We start from the raw sequence: 13,624 nt of genomic DNA on the forward strand, positions 1-13,624 counted from the left end.
TCCTCTTCCAGTCCAGCTCTCTGCTGTGGCCCAGGAAGGCGGTGGAGGATGGCCCAAGTGCTTGGGACCTGCACCTTCATGGGAGACCAGGAGGAAGCATCTGGCTCCTGGCTTCGGATCAGCACAGTGTGCCGGCCGTGGCAGCCATTTGGGGGGTGAAGCAACGGAAGACCTTTCCCTCTGTCTCTCTCTCTCTCTCACTGTCTAACTCTGCCTGCCAAACAAAACAAAACAAAACAAAACAAAACAAAACAAAACAAAACAAAACCTTGTTGCTAAAAAGAAAAAAAACTAAAATTTTTAAAAGTCATTGGTATGTTTGTGCTTTGGTTTGAAATATCACAAGAAAGGCCGTGGAAGCCGTGGGGTTCTTGTCTTCACCAAGAAAGAATTCAGGTGTAAGAAAAAGAGCAGAGTGACAGGGCTTTTTTGGGGATAGGGCATCAGTCAGAACGGAAGGGACAGAGAGAAGGAGCGCCTAGTCACTCGGAGGTTCCATGAGTGAGGTTACACGGTTGAATGGAGAGAATACACCTGGGCAGGCCAGGCTGGCGACTCAGCTGAGAGGCAGAGGGCTGAGCATCCAGTCTGTCTGGATTCCCTAGGTTTTTAAGGGAGTCTGTTTACTCACTTCCCCTTCTCCTGCAGGAAAAAGGGTTGAGAGTCCTAGCAGAAAGGTTGGGTGAAAAGTAGCAAATTCCTCCCCAGATTTTCTGGTGCCAGCAGAGTACAAGGGCTTCCCTTAGGGCATCTGAGAAGGTTTTATTGTCTCATGTTATCAGGTCAGGTAATCCATTTGGTCCTGAGAAGGGAGAATTCTTCTGGGAGTTTTCCCTGGGGGAAGGGCTGGGACCACCTGGGAGGTTATCAGGGTCTGGGCAGGACTTTGAAGTGCAAGATGCTGGGCTTCTGGAGCTTCTGCAGTAGGTGCTGGTCTTCAGGCCTGTCTCTACACACACATATAGGCTCAATTTCTGACTTCCTGCCTAACACACCCAGCTTCCAAAGTAACCACTGCTATTAAGGGGATGGCCTATGGTCTTTAACATTACAGGCAGGACTGTTAAGTTTCCTGCTAGAGATGCTTCCTGCTCTATACTAATCTCCTGTTGAGGCCAGCTTTCCTCTCAGGCCAGCCTAGAGATTCACACTCTGTCCTCACTTACACTAGGTTTCTGCTGTGCTGCTATAATCTGTGGTCAATGACCTCAGTGTAAGGTCTGATTATTGACTATTTTGTTTAAAGAAGTAAAAAGGGAGGCCCAGGTTGTAAATTTTCACACCAGTCACATCTGTTCCTAGGCTTTGGCTGTTACTTCTAAATTTCCAGGTACCTGGTTACCTGCAAACCCCCTGGAACTATGGGATTGCATCAGAGTTAGAGTTCTCGGCTCTAAAGATACAAAAGAGCTGTGTTTACTCTGATCTGACAACACTGCACAAGCTGAACATCCAGGACAAAGGAGCCATACCCCAGGAGGCCTCCCAGGGTGAGGCTTCCAAAAGAATTCCAGAGGATGACACTCCTGCTTTGACCACACTGGAGGCTGCTTGATTTATGCACTGCTGAAGCTTGGGAAACCTGCAGCCCTGCTCCAGTCACAAACCTGGGAGCCAACTGATCAATGCACGGCAGAAGCCTGGATCTCAACAAGGGACACTTGAGACCTAGGGTTATGATGCTGCCCTATCCCGTTGGGGCTATGATAATATTGACCTTGCTGCTTTCCATAGGTTTAGCTGAGGTGGCCTCAAAAAATGGGAACCGGTCACAAAGGGTTGCTCTAGCCATGTTTTATATAATAGTAATGGGTGTGTCCAGAGGAGCTTTTCTGTTTCTTATAGTAGTCTGTGTTTTATCCAGAATGCTTCTGAGTGCATTACCAATAAAGTAGGGACAAAAGCCAATAAGTGAGTTAGCAAACGGCCAGTGCAAACTTTGGCTTTTCTCATTCACCAAATATACGTTGTCCCCTGTAACCAAACTCTTCCTATACTGGTAGCCAAGCAAGTCTGAGTAAAAAAGAGCCTTCCAGGTCATACCCTTAATAGTTGGCCTGGTAAGAACAGCTAGAGTATGATACAGAACAAGTTGCTAAGTCATTAATGGTCCTCCAAGATCAATTACACGCCTTAGCAGCAGTGGTCCTGCAAAACAGGGGGAGGAGACTTGACCTACTAACTGCAGAAAGGGCGGAGTTTGCCTTTTTCTGAAACAAACAGTGCTGTTTTTATGTCAACAGATCAGGAGTGGTCAGAGATATGGTCCAACAGCTTAATGAAAAGATCACACACACACACACACAAATAGCTAATTTTTAGAGCTTTGGGGGCAATATATGGAGCTGGGCATCCTGGCTCCTCTTGCTGTCCAGACCTCTCCTCATGATTTTTCTAGCACTTCTTTTTTGTCCCTGCCTCATTAACGTGTTACCCCAATTTGTCTCTGCCATAAAGTTCCAGATGCTCTTCCAAAGCTACCAACCAATTAATTAAAAATAAATAAATAAAATAAAAATCGTGCCTCCTAGAATGATTAAGAGGGCACCAAAGGGGGAAATGAAGAGGAAATTAGGCTGGGTCCAGAGACAAGGGAGAAAAATCAGACTCCTAAGGAGGGCAGATATCCTAATCTCTGTTTTCTGAAATCCCTATTCCAGTTCCCCATAGGTGTTGATGTGTCTGGGCAGATGCCCCAATCTCTGTTCCTCATAGGTGTCTGTGTGTCTGGGCAGGTGTCCTGATTTCAATTCTCTGTAAACCCCCTGTTCAAGTTCCCCATAAATGTGGTCTCAAGTTCCTCATGGGTGGTCCTGAATCAGGCAGGCTGCAACCCAACCCACCAATGCTGTGAAGGGTGAGGCTTGGTGCTGATGAACCTGTAAATATTCTAAGAACCCTAGATTGGATGCTCAGTCTTGGGAAGCAATTTTACCGAGCCCTTCGATGTTAATAAACTTCTGATCCTCCACTCAACCTCTGGTGCCCATGTGAACTAAGGGAACTTCCCCATCCAGCTTTCTGTAACAGTTTTTTTTTTTTATTAAAATTTACCTTATTTATTTGAAAGACAGAATTACAGAGAGAGGTAGAGACAGAGAGAGAGGTCTTCTATCCACTTGTTCACTCCCTAGATGTCCACAAGGGCCAGAGCTGCACCAATCTGAAGCCAGGAGCCAGGAGCGTCCTCCAGGTCCTCATGTGGGTACAGGGGCTCAAAGGCCTGGGCCATCTTCCACTGCCTTCCAAAGCCATAGCAGAAAGCTGGATCTGAAGAGGAACAGCCTGGACTAGAACCGGTGCCCATATGGGATGCCTGTGCTTTAGGCCAGAGCTTTAATCTGCTGTGCCACAGCGCTCACCCCAACAGTTTTAAGAAACCCACCTGTGCCAGGTCAAAGCTGCATACCAGAGGTCCTTGTCCACTGGCCAGGAGGACATCACCTCATTGCTGGGACCCAACTGGAGTCCCCGGGATGTCTGACCTGAGGTCCAGGTATTCTGTAGTCACCAGGCCAGGCCGCTGGCACTCACCTGGTCAGAAGGTCTGGGCCCTGGGGTCTGTGCCTTTTCTGGCTCCTTCCAAGTCCCCCAGGTCAGGGCTCCTAGGCTGCCTCCACAGCTGCTCTAGGAATTTGACTTGAAACTCCACAACAGTTTCCGTGGTGTGGTTGGGACCAATGTCCCAAATGGCGTGAACACTAAGGACTTAGGACTTCTAATTGCACAAGACCTGAAATAGAGACCAAGCAGGAGTCATCCAGGAATATAATAATGGACCCATGTGTACAGATCCACCCAGCTATTAGTTCTCCATTGTAAAACAATGCAAGGGGAGCACCTGTCAGGAGATGCTGGAATTAGCCTTTGCCACAGTTCATCCCCTGCTCATGACAAAGACCCCCAGTGAATGGAGAATAGGTGTGAACATACACTCATCCTAGGCAAGGGGATCTGTGAACCCACCACTGCTTCTTTGTGCTGAGACTGAACGCTTTCTCCTAAATCTGGAGTGAAAGGTGAATGTTCCCTCCCCACATTGTACTACAAGTTCCACCTAGGGAACAAGAACAGAGAAAGACAAAATGTGGACAGTTCTGAAAGGAAGAACAAAACTGTCTTTATTCACAGATGACATGATTGCAAAAATCTCAGAGTTTCCAAAAAACAAAACCTAAATTACCTTATGTAAAACTAATTTTTAAATTTTATTATTATTTTGTTTTTATTTTTTTGACAGGCAGAGTCAGACAGTGAGAGAGACAGAGAGAAAGGTCTTCCTTCCGTTGCTTCACCCCCCAAATGGCCACTACAGCTGGCAAACTGCACTGATCCAAAGCCAGGAGCCAGGTGCCTCTCCCTGGTCTCCCATGCGGGTACGGGCCACAGCAGAGAGCTGGACTGGAAGAGGAACAACCAGGACAGAATCCAGCACCCCAACTGGGTAGAACCCGGGGTGCCGGCGCTGCAGGTGGAGGATTAGCCAAGTGAGCTGCGGCGCCGGCCCCTGTAAAACTAATTTAATTTACAAATCTAACAGTAACTCTGAATTCATAAACCTAGAAGAAAACAGATTATCTGCTTTGATTTGGTGACGAGCTTTTAGAGGAAGACCAAAAGCACAGTCCATGAGTAAAATAAACAATTGGTCAGAGGAATTTAATTGAAATCAAACACATTTACTCTATAAAAGACATTGTGAAGAGTATGAAATCAAAAGCTACAGAATGGAAGACAGTATTTGCAAAATACACATCTAACAAAAGGATTCACATCCAGAATATACAAAGAACTCTTAAGCCTCAAGAACATCTTTGACTGTCCACCACACAACTGGACACCATATCTGAAGGGACTTCATCAAAGAACAGACACTTTGGGGCTAGTGCTGTGGTGTTGTGAGTAAAGTCACCTGCAGTGCTGGCATCCCACATGGGACTGGTTTGTGTTCCTGGCTGCTCCACTTCCAATCCAGCTCCTTGTTAATGGCCTGGGAAAAGCAGCAGAAGATGGCCCAAGTCCTTGGGCCCCTACACCCCTGTGGGGGACCTGGGTGAAGCTCCTGGCTTCAGCCTGATGTAGCCTTGGAGAGTGAAACAGCAGATGGAAGATCTCTCTCTCTCTCATATATTTTTTTAAAAGAATAGATGCTTCATCAAATACACACTTGAAAAGTGGTAGGATCACCTTTCTGAGTGGCTAAACCCAAAACACTGACAACTCTATGGCTAACAATGAGGGGCTGTGGTAATTCTCACTCACGGCTACGCAGGAACACAGAATGGGACGGCCACTTTGCAAGACAGTGTGGCTGTTTCTTCTCCACCCACCATCTGACCCCAAACTGTGCACATAGCTATTCACCCAACCAGCTTTAACTCCACAAAAATCCTGCAGGCAAGGTTCCTGTTTTATCCATAGTCAGTACAAACTTGAAGTGACCTCAATGAGTTCAGCAGGGGAATTGAAACAGGAGTGGGTGAGAAGGAGGAAGACGCCACTGAAGTACACCGTGGAAGAAGCCAGACCCGAAAGCCGCCATGCTGGGACTCCAGTCATAGGGCATTCTGGGAAAAGCCAGACCCGAAAGCCGCCATGCTGGGACTCCAGTCATAGGGCATTCTGGGAAAAGCCAAGCCATGGGGACAGAAGAGAAAGCAATGGTTACCAGGGGCTGTGGGGGAGTGGGAGAGTGTGACTCCTGAGGGGACACAAGGAGGAAGGAGCTGCTCCTGGAGCTGCTGGGCTGGGGCTGGGAGACTCCACATGGGCCAAAGGCCTGGACTGAGCCTCCCACAGAGCACATGTCCCTGTGCGCAAACCTCAAAAACACCCACTGGACTGAAAACGGGAAGGCATGAGCTACCCCCAGGTGACCCTTGTCATCAGAGGCAGATTTGACCAGAAAACTGTAGGAACACCCAGCTGCTCCGAGACCCAACTGCTCTTGACAGAGAACTTGAGTCAGTGCTCAGTGTTGCCGGCAGGATCGGTCAGACAAAACCAAGCAGGCTCGGCGGGCAGCAAGGGAGCAGAACAGTCCTCTCTCTCCTCTTTCGCAGGCCGCAGGCACTGTTTCACATGCTCCTGGCATTCTCTGCATCTGACAACGTGAGTAATCCACGGTGCTGTTCCAGGCCCTGTTCCCAGGAGGGCCAGCTGACCAGGTCACAGAGATCCAAGTCCACGGTGAGGCCTGACTGATGTGGACGGAACCACAGAGGGGTGGGGCCCGGCACAAGGCTCTCCTTAGAGCTGACCACACATTGTGAGAACAGGAAGTGATGCCTCCCAAGTGAGGTCAGCGCTCGCAGGTGGGGTCAGCATCCCAGGGAGAGCAGCTCTGCCAGGTGATGCCCTTCCATGACGTCACTGGCTCTTGCAGGAGGTGGGCTACAGGCAGGGCATGAACTGGGTGTTGGCTAGCTCCTCACGTTCCTGAATGTGGAAGTGGTATTCTGGGCCCCGGTTCAGCTGATGACAAACCACAGGCATGTGACATGATGCTAGGTAGGTGGCCTCACACAGTCAGGCTGAGAGTGGGGCGGGTGGACACACTGCCCAGGTGAATATGCCTCCACTACCACCTCAGTGTCCAGGAGAGGGCCCATTTGGAGGATCCTACAGGAGTCAGGGCTGGCAGAGGGCACCTGCACACCAAGTCAGACCCTTTGTTTTCCCATCTGTAGCCTTCCCTGTGCTGTGTGTCCAGCCCTCAGTCCCTTCTCTGTCCAGGTGACACTTATGCCCCTGGTGGCCCTTCTGGATCTCCCAACTGTCCTCTCCAAAGCCATAGGATGGCCCATCCTGGTTCACCGAGCCTCACTCTTGAACCCAAGCAATGACTATGTTCTCTGCAGCTCCCACTGGAGTTCCCCCAGTCAGCCCCGATTAAGCTCCAAGGGCCTACTACCTCCACCCACCTTCCTCCCCTACTCCTCTGCCCTTAGCTGACCCTGCCAGAACCGCCCCTGTCCCTGAGTGCTCAGGAGCCCCCTATACCAGGTGTTTGATGGCCCCACCTCCCTACGGTCAGGCTCTGATTTGATGGGGGAAGGACTGGGGGCTTTTCAGGATTCTATAAGCCTGGTTTCCCCCAGCTGAAGTCACTGCAAAACCACAACAACAATATCACTAGCCATGCAAAGCCCAAATTAAAGGAGCACCTGGTATGTAAAAGTATCCCTCTGCGCACTCCCCATGGGCTCTGGGTCCCCTGAGTTGGGGGTGGGGGGTGGGGACCAAGCCTTTTCTGGGTTGATGAGAAACCAAGTGGCCTGGCCGGGGACTTTCTTGGGCTGTATGCTTTGCAGAAGACTCAGGGGTTTGGTTTCCTTTTCCTTCCCTGGATGAGGCCACAGGTACCAGGACACAATCTTCCAGGTGGTGTTCAGGTGTAAAGCACATGGACGCTATATCCCAGCCACTGGGCATTCTGCTATTGATGGGAGGCTCTGTAGAGGGGTCCAGAATAGGGAGGTTGGCCAACCATGAGTCTTGAGCCCCTCTGACATTCCGGTAGATGGAGAGTGTCTGCCAAGACCTTCACTCAGAAACGGTTTGACCACAGTTGCATTGACAGGGTAAGGGTACACAAGGAGACCCTGTGACCTGGGAAGCTCTTGGCCACTAGCATGCGCTCTGCTGGCTCAGTGTCACATTTCCCTCCTGAAGGGCTTGCGGGTACCCCCACACCTAGCAGCCACACAAGGGTCCCTGCTGGGCAGACTAGCAAGGCCCTGACACAGAGGCGACATCCCCACACCAGAGGGCAAGTCTCAGGTTCAGCATCACAGGAGGACCTGATCAAGCCCCACTCTGGGCGGAAGAAGGGACTCCACAAGCCCCTGAGGTGGCCACAGCAGCCTGGAGCTGAGCCGCTCTGCCTTGCTCCTGGATACCAGGCCACTGTCAGCCCCAGGCTGAGGACTGACCCCTGGCCATGCTGCAGCTGGTGCCTTGGTGCTTCTCGCAGAGCACAGAGCAGCCTCTGAGGCTCCCAGGCTAGTGGCTGTGCTAGGCAGGCCTCCTTGTCACCTTCTCTCTGGGCCCCAAGGGCCCCGAAACGGCCAGAGACGAGAGCCCCCTCAGAAGTGGCACCACGTGCTCACTATGGCAGCACATACTAAAACTGGAAGTGGCTCTGCATGCTGAGATGAGTCCCTTGCCACCAGGAACTGCAGGGCCATGTCGGATGCAGCCTCACTGGGGTCTCTCCCTGTACCAGGGGCCCTGGAACTCTGGAACTCTGCTCAGGCCTGGTCCTCCCACTCTGCTCTCCTCTCCGGACCCCTTCCTTTCTGAGACTGTGGGATATGTACATCTTGGAAGGACAGCCCCTGCACAGTCACATCCTACATAGTCCTCAAAATTCACAGAAGTCCTCTGGGGCCACCCCGGGGTGGTAGGGATGGAGTGGGGTGGGGGTGGGGGGAGAAGTCACCACTTGGCCTGAAAGAGCAGGGCATGGAGGAAACAGGCAGGGGCAGGCCCAGTGTGCTGGACTGAGCAAGGCAGTGGGGGCCTCTTGGAACCCTCCCAACTCACCATCAATCTTGGACAGGAGTGGGTGGGGCCCTTTCCTGGTCCAGCCTCCCCTGGGCCATGGCTTCCTATGTAGGCCTTAACCCAAGAGTGGCCCTGGCAGCATCCAGCAGGAGAGGCAGGGTGGAGCAGGCTGTGGGTGCCACCCCTTCTGCCTGGGCCTCCCTGGCCTGAGGCTCCCCACTGTGTCTAGAGCTCCTCCTGCCGCTGCCCTGGGGACAGGCTCTCCCAATACCTACAGGAGAGGCTGCGTCAGGCCTGAGCCTCGGATGATGACACCAGTACTACGGCCATTCCAGGGATCCAAGACAGCTGCAGAAGTGCCTTCTGCCTCCTGGATGCATCAGGGGTGGAAGTGCCCAGGCAGCAGCAGCCCTGCCCTGCCTTTTGCCTTCTTCCTCCACTTCTGCTCTAAGCTTTGGAAAACCTGGCCTGGGGGCCTCAGGACACACTGGATTCCTGGACAGCCCCCTTGAAGGTTTTCCCATCAGCGCCCTGGTCTCAGGGCTGGGAGCTGGGTTCTGGTCAGGAGGTCAGGCCTGAATCCTTGGCTCTCTTGAGCTCTGGAGGCTTGGCCCTCCCTGGAGGGCTTCACTGGGCCCAGGGTCCCGGTGCACACTTGGAGCCTCCCTGGGGTGAGGGGAGGCCACAGAGGCAGGGTGGGGCAGTGGTGAAAGCTCACTGAGCCCCTCAGCTATGCCTTCCTGTCTGTCTCCTAAAGGTCACCTGGGAAGCACAGGTGCCTGAGCGCACCTGTGGGTGGGAGAGCAGAGCGTGGCCCCGCAGGCTCAGGGGCAGAGCTCCAGAGCTGAGCTGAGCCTGGAAAGGGTACAATCCTGGCCGGGGGTTGGGTGGCCTGAAGGCAGAGGGGCCCTTGAGTTGGGGGCCCCTCCCTCACTGGACTCTGTCAGAGTCCATTCCCGAGGTGATCACAGACTATTCAACACTGTTCATAAAGAACAGAAATTGATTGCTGACAATCCTGGAGGCTGCAAATGTAGGATGAAGACAGCAGCACATTGGGTGCCTGATGAGGGTCTGAGGCCCGGGGCCTCCACATGGCAGAAGGTACAGGGGCGAAAAGGCCCCAGGGTGCTCCCTGCCCCCCTCTTCATCTCTACCCCAAGATCCTACCTCTGAATTCCACCCGTGTTAAACTTCAAGTTTCACATATTGACTTGGATGTACATGGACATTCAGACCTCAGCAACCCGTGTATTAGGTTACAGTTGGATAGGAAATGGGTAGTGAAATCCTCTAGCCTCTGACATGAGAGAGAAAGACCTGGAGCCAACGCAGCCCACAAGGTGCCACCCAGGAGCAGCTCCTACTGCTGAGGATGCACACAGCCCTCCCTCTGGATCACAGGCTGGGGACCAGGCACGAACTGGAGGACCCCAGGGATCCACATCCAAGGGGCCTGCCCTGTGGGCCACATGAGATATGTGGAGAGGCAAATCAAGTCTGCTTTCCTCCCAGCGAGACCAGAGGAACTGTGCAGCAGGCTCCTAGGCCTGGAGCTCATCTCCCTGCAGCCTAGGCCTTCCCCAAACCTCAGAGGTAGCAAGATGACCTTCCGAGAGGACAGGGTGGGCCTCCCAGTTCTGACTTACAAGCATATCCCCTGACATTAGCACCCCACCCACCAGTGACTGGAAATCCAAAAACGGCCTTCATTGAGACTCTGTGGGAGGAAGAAGAGTAGGGGGACTCATGGTCTCTGGGTCCAGCCCACTGCAGGGCTTACCCCAGTGGGCCTTCATGTCTATCCCCGTGTTGCTTCTGGAAGCTGAAGACTGTTGGCTCCCAGATGGTGAAAGCCAACAGGGGGCTCTTCTGAACCTGGCCCCGTGGTCCCACTAAAGCACTTCTCCCTCAAGTGACAGGTCCTGTGGAGCTCACCACTGTGGCACCTGTCATAGAAGAGGATGAAGTAGAGTCATCAGGGGCCTCCCCCAGAGCTCCCCCACGCTGGACTCTCTGGGACCTCACCTCAGGCTTTCCCAGTCCCGTCTTCCTCTCTCCCAGCGAGGACAGCTCAGGGGATGGGTGATGCTACTCAAGATGGACTTCCCACTACAATCTTGCGGTGCACCTGGTGCCTACAGACTGCTGGCTTCCAGAGGGCAAAATCCATCAGGGACTCTGTTCCCATTCCAGGTTGTCCCAGCACCCCTGGACCTGGGCCCCATGCAGTCTGCTGTAGCCCCAGTGCCCGGGCTCAAGAGCAACTCCCTGGGCTGTAATTCCTATGGTCCCTCAGGGGACAATGACCGCAGAGGCCTGCAGGAGCCAGGAAAGGGCCGAGTGACCTTTCCAGAAGCCGCCCACGTCCTCCACAGGCAACTGCATGTGGAGAGGCTGGGGAGGGAAGGCTGAACCTCCACAAGGCAGCCTCCCTGCTGGAATGGGCTCTTCTTAGGCATACAGCTCCTTGTGCCCGAGGTGCCCAAACTGGCCTCTGTGTGGGTGAGGAATGAGCACACCAAGTGATCCTGGCTTGCCCAGGGCTTAGACCTGGTCCCAGGCTCCCATCTGGAAGCACAGCCTGGCTCCCTGGGGCCTGGACATGAACCAAAAGACCAGATCAGTGGCCTGAGAATGCTTCTAGGGCTTTAGGATGCCATGACTGATCCCCCCAACCCCAACCCCAACCCCAGCAAGAGAACTGGGGGGATTTCAGCTCTTCTTGCTGGTTAAAGTCTAATAGAATATTTGGTTTAGAACACGTGTGGTTCCTGATGTCCCTCCTGCAAGATCATAGGCATTGTGGTGTCCAACCTCAGCCAGAGGCCAGGGCCAAAACTAACCAAGAAATTCCCAAGATACACCCGTGCCCTCCCCCTCTCCAGGAGCCAGGACAGGGCAGTGATATTGGGATAGCTCAGGACAGTCTGCAAAGTGTTCATGAGAGGGTTTGTGGTCCCCTCTGTCCAGTCTTGGTCAGGCTGGGTGCTATCACTCTCCCTCTGTTGCTCCTTCCCAAAGCCAGCACCTCTATGCCCTGAGCCTGGGACAGGGCACAAAGGATGTGCGAGCAGGGTTGGGAGAGCCCAGGACATCAGAGGCATCTCTATGGTCCCTCTAGGTAGCCAAGCACCCACCTCCTTTGGTGATCAGGACGGCTCACCCTTATGGCTCAGGCAATGGGCAATGTTGTGGGTGTGTTCAGCTCCCCCCAGCTGATCCTGCTCTATTTGAACCACAAGTGCTCCCTTGCCCTGGGAAAGGAGGTGCTGGCTCAGGGGAACATGGCCTGGAAGCTCCAACAGGGAAGAAGTCCAAGGACCCCTCAACCCTCGTTGAGGAGTCCCTGGCTTGGGCTCCAGCAGCGTCCCAGGCCTGGGAGCTCCCAGACTCCCCCAGCTCCTTCCCCCATACCCCCAGTACCACACAGAAGAGAGTCGGGCCCCACTGCTCATCTAAAGTACCCAGGGCCAACACCCACAGGGGTGGGCTTGCTCCTCAGCAGCTCCCCTATGGGTCTGGAAGGCCCAAGACCCTTCAGAGGTTCACCCCTGGCTCAGTTTTGGACTATCCTATGCCTGGCTCCTGTCTGAGCTGCATCTCTTACCTCTGGGGCCCCAGGGTGCTCTCTGGGGGAGGAATGCTGAGGTCAGCCTTTGGTGAGTGTGAGGCAGGAGCCTCCAACGTGCCGAAAAGAGAGGTGGGGACGTGAGGCCCCACAATCACACAGCTCTGAGAATGGAACTCCTTGGTAAGCCGATTCGGGAACTAAACAGCGGGAGGATCAGGCCGAGTAGGAAGGCACGGAGCAACCCCATCCACAGGGGCTCCCAGTGTCCTGGAGCCTGGGTGGAGAGAGGGCCCTGTCCCCCATGCTCCTCAGGGGGACAGTGGGGCTGCTCTGCAGGAGGTGCAGCCTCACCTCTCCTGAACCCCGGGATGGGGAGAGCCAGTTGACTCTGGGGAGCCTGGAGCCTGCTTATCCCTTCCAGCCTCCAGAGGGCGCTGCGTGGAAGGGACCAGCTCCCAGGTGATGACCCTGGTGAGATCTGAGCTGGACCCTATAGCCTCCTGGGCACTGAGGCTGCTCTACCCCTACAATGCAGAGCCAGCCTCAGACAGGCCAGGAGATGGAGCTCCATCCATAAACTCCCCTGAAGCCCACAGGGCCAGACCGGAAGCTAGAGCTTGGGGAGGGGCAGAAGGGGCCAGTGGGGCCGCAGCTGCCAGCAGTCCCATCTATGGCCCCATAAAGGCCTTGGATGGTCCCCTCCTGGGCTGCCTGGGAGGTGTTTTTATGTTACTGTTATTTTTCCCTGTTAACTCACTCACAGAGAAAAACAACTGCAAACATAAGGAGCAGGAGGGAGACAGATGGCATGGGGGTGGAGCCTAGGAGGCAGAGCAGGGGACGGAGAATAACAGCAGGGGGTCACGGCCCTGGCTGCCACCCACCCCCAGGAAGGAAACGCGGCCAGCAGAAGGCAGCCCCTCTCCCAGGATGGGAGCAGGGCTGGCATGAGGGGAAGGGGAGATGCCTCTCCATCTCTGCCCTTGTTTCCTAGGCATAGGGATGGCTCTGCTTGGACCAGAGGACACAGTGGCAGTGATGGCCCTGGAGCCCCGCTTCCCTGCTCTTACACCCTGGTCCTCACAGTGGCTTGGACAGATACTGGGCACAGGAGCCACCTCCTGGGTGTCCTGGCCACAGGGCTGCACCATGCCAGCTCAGAGATGTCTTCCTGCCCTGTCTGGGGCACACAGGCTGGGATGGAGCCCTGTGGGAACTGATTCCTACCCAACAGATTCCTAGAAGTCAGCAAAGGCAACACCCTGCTGAGAAATCAGCTGAGACCCCCAGAGGAGCTCCTATTTCATGCAGCAGAGCCACAGGTCACACCTAGCTCTGGGCCAGGCTGTCCCCTGAGGCACTGGAGTCCTGAGGGGGGTGGGCAGCTCAGGACCACCATCCTATCATGGGACCCATCCTCAGCAGCTGGGCCCATAACCCACCACCCCTGGCTCCTAGAAGAGGTGGCTGAAAGTCACAGCTCAATGGCAGGGGGTCCCTAAGTCCCCTCCCAGGCTGTCCCCTGGGGCACTGGAGTCCTGA

The sequence above is a fragment of the Oryctolagus cuniculus genome, chromosome 2 (genome assembly GCF_964237555.1).
Source record: "Oryctolagus cuniculus chromosome 2, mOryCun1.1, whole genome shotgun sequence".
Taxonomy (NCBI): domain Eukaryota; kingdom Metazoa; phylum Chordata; class Mammalia; order Lagomorpha; family Leporidae; genus Oryctolagus; species Oryctolagus cuniculus.